At 44.9% G+C, this 3,552-nt stretch overlaps 2 non-coding genes across 2 annotated transcripts; both read left to right on the top strand.

The window, feature by feature from the left end:
* The first annotated feature begins 1,408 nt into the window (after positions 1 to 1,408).
* On the top strand, positions 1,409 to 1,522 carry trnal-caa (transfer RNA leucine (anticodon CAA)). The gene is made up of 2 exons: positions 1,409 to 1,446; positions 1,488 to 1,522. It is a non-coding gene; the product is annotated as a tRNA-Leu (tRNA).
* Positions 1,523 to 2,899: 1,377 nt separating this feature from the next.
* On the top strand, positions 2,900 to 3,015 carry trnal-uaa (transfer RNA leucine (anticodon UAA)). The gene is made up of 2 exons: positions 2,900 to 2,937; positions 2,981 to 3,015. It is a non-coding gene; the product is annotated as a tRNA-Leu (tRNA).
* The last annotated feature ends 537 nt before the right edge of the window (positions 3,016 to 3,552 follow it).

Genomic DNA, 3,552 nt, shown 5'->3' on the forward strand with positions numbered 1-3,552 from the left:
GTTCCCTGGAAGATAGATCAATGATCGAAAAATCGTATGGCTTCCCTCCTGCACCAGACCATTAGCCACGTGTTAATCTGCATCATATTTCCTGTACTGGCCTGATAAGGACGCGGCACGAGTCACTGTCAGAACCCCGAAGATCCTGCCCTACACCTCAGCACCTAAATCTCTGAATTTCCATTGCAGAAATTCGTCACTGTTCCTACCGATTTCATTGGCACCGAGCTGGAGCCAACCCCTGCCGGCTCACGCTCCTACTGGAGAATGTTCAAGACTTAATCCAAATTGTCCCTGACCCTGGCACACGGGGGGCAACATACCATCCAGGAATCTGTTCTTCCCTTACCAGTCTGAGTCACAGACCATACTCAGTGCCAGAGATCCGACCTCTATGTCTTTCCCCGTCCAGGTCATCCAAACAGAAAGGGCATCCAGGTGTTGCTGACGGTGATGGCCATAAAGATAATCTGCACTGGGTCTTTAAAACCTTTTTCCTCCTGATTGTCACCCAGTTTTCTGTGCCCTGCACCCTGGCTGTCCTATCACTCTATATGTTCCGGTCCATCATGTCCGTGGCTCTGAATGAACCGGAGTTCATCCAGATTCAACTCCAGCACGCCTACCCGTCTTCCACATCTCGCGAGGAGCCTTTTACTGAGTCGGTGGCGTCCAGAGCTTGTTCCTGCCTTATTTTAATGTGTTCGGTACATTTAAAACTGGATCAGAGAACCTGAGCGAATTACGTTCTCTAAAGCGTCTCATCTCTCAGAAAGCCCGTGCTCTAACGCCCAAAACACCCTGCTTCTGTTTCCGCTCCGTCAGATTAAACATTGATCTACAAGCCCGAACAACATTCTAACTGTAATAACTCATCCATGACGGAATGATGAAGCAAACCCAAGAGACCGAACGGCCTTTCTGCACGATGTCTTATGTTCTTGTGAACCTTGTCACATTTTCGCTTTCTTCCACAATCATCAGATCATTGTCCTTGTAGTCTACTTACCAACGTCCATCTGTAATGCAGAGTTGCCCGGTTTAACTGAACAAACTGTGTTCAGTTTCTGTTGACATTGTTGCGATCAACTCCCACTCAATTTTTAGATTCAGTCGTGTCTATAAACGTTTATTTCTCTGCTTCACTAAATGTAAAATTATTGAGTCTTCCAGGCATTCTCATCTATCTCAGCAAACATCCTTCACAAATTCTTGCCGAGACGCGTCTCACGAGTGTTCGATTTGGAATTGTTTTACAGCTTCACTTTCCACAGAATTTGCCTAACCTGAGAAAATTGTAACACTCTCGCTTTCATTTCCGATTGGCAGGACGATATGCGTGATTGTGTGTATATAACTTTGCTTACAAGTCTGGCATTCATTCCGTTCTCAGCACACATCAAAATTTGTCAGGATGGCCGAGTGGTTTAAGGCGCCAGACTCAAGGAATGAAAGTCCTTCCGACAAATAGGAGTGTTCTGGTCTCCATCTGGGGTCGTGGGTTCGAATCCCACTCCTGACATAATTTGTCTTTAAGCATTCATTCGAGGCGATGTTATTTCTGCAAACAAACCCTGGGTTGTTGAGGTGGATTGGAAAAACTGTTGGAGGATAAGATTATGTTTTTGACACTGTTCATCACATTACAATAGATCACCAGACACCGAACTGTGGGTAAGTGATTTATTCAGAAACAATTTCACGGTGAAGGATCTCGACCCGAAACGCCGACTGCTTATGTCTGTCCAGAGATGCTGCCTGGTCTGCTGAGCTCCTCCTGGCATACTCAGCTGATCAATATAGTTTCTAAAGTGAAATGATTGGTCGTCGGAATATTCAATGGATGGGCATGTAGTGCACACTATCATCTTTTGATCAAAAGTCCGGTGTCGGATGGGTAACAACTGTTCTTGAACGTGGTGGTGCGAGTCCTGAGGCTCTTGTACCATCTACCCAATGGCAGCAGCGAAAAAAGAGCATGACAGGATGGTGACGACCTCTGACAGTGGATGCTGGTTTTCTATGACAGCGTTTTACGTGGAAGTACCTAATGTTTGGCAGTGCTTTTCCCGTGATGGACTGGGCAGAATTCAATAAACTTTTTAAAGATTTTCCTTCAAAGGTACGGTATTTCCGTACCACGTCTCAATGCAGACAGACAATAAACTCTCTACGACACATCTATAGAAGCTCATCATGGTTTTTGATTTCATGCTGAATGTCCGCATTCTCCTAAGAAAGCAAAGGATAAAGTCATTCCAACAATTTAAAGTTACTGACGCGCCTCGCCTCTGATCCTCTAAAGAGAGCTGGCGTAAGAACCTCTGGTTTTCGCTCCGCTGAAGACAACAATCACTCCTTGGTTTTGCCGACATAAAGTTATGGGGTGTTGGCACATCGTGTTTGTTACGATCCCCTCTTAGTTGAAATATATGCCCTCAGAGAGGATCTTTTAAAGACTTGTAAACCCTGGAATGGAGATAACTTTTCCATGCACTACCAATATCTATGCCTGAAAATCTAAGAAACGTCTGTCGGATTCCCCCTCACCTCCGATGCTCCAGAGAAAAAGAGCAAGATTGACTAAACTCTCGTTATTGCACAAACCGTCTATTTCAGGTAGCATCTTGGTGATGCTCTTCCGCACACTCTCCGAATCCTCGTCATCCTCTCTCTGGAGGATGGCCTGAACGGGGTGCAGCACAATTCCAGTGCTGTGATGCTGTGCGCTCTGATTCCGCACATGCTCGCAACCTGAGAAAATGCATCACGTCCATATTCATTTAGATTCCCAGGATATCGAGTGTGTTTGTATGTATACCCTCTCATCAAAGCAGCCATTCAGACTATTCCGAAATTCAGCTGTTTATCTGGCATGTGGAGAGAGTACTGCAGAGGGGTCAGGGTGGCCGAGTGGTCTAAGGCGCCAGACTTAAAGCGAGTAAGTCGCATTCTAGTAAACGCGAGTGTTCTGATCTCCAACTGGAGGCGTGGGTTCGAATCCCACTCACGACAAATTCTCTGTTTTTCACGTGCTGTTTTTTATAATGTAACCACTGTAATTTTACTGCAGCGATCAAAGCGTGGTCTGTTTGGGAGTATGAGAAAGACACAATTAAAATAAAGCTTTTGTTTTAGTCACAACAGAGAGCAGAAGAACGGGTTACATGGGATTCAAGCTGCAGATTTTGATGAGAAAGAGGCCTCGTTGAAGAGTGTCTCTGTCACCTTCTCAGCCGCGGCAGTTTATTGGACAGAATGACATTGGTGCCATTCAAACACATGGTTGGTCTCTATATTGAAACGACATTTTACATTGTCGTTCTTAAGTGTACATCTGCCGCAGAGCTCCGTAATATGTGTTTAACACCTTTCTGGATTTGGGCATATCGGATTGATCATTCTCGACTGGATTATATTCACTTTCCGTTGTTTAACAGGCCACTCTTCCTTGTTTTGCAATGCAGATATTTTAAGTCGTACAGCATGGAAAATAGCCTTCGGCTCAATTAGTTCAAAGTTCAAAGCTGAAAGTAAATTTTGCATCACAGA

The sequence above is a fragment of the Hypanus sabinus genome, unplaced genomic scaffold, assembly GCF_030144855.1.
Source record: "Hypanus sabinus isolate sHypSab1 unplaced genomic scaffold, sHypSab1.hap1 scaffold_1225, whole genome shotgun sequence".
Taxonomy (NCBI): domain Eukaryota; kingdom Metazoa; phylum Chordata; class Chondrichthyes; order Myliobatiformes; family Dasyatidae; genus Hypanus; species Hypanus sabinus.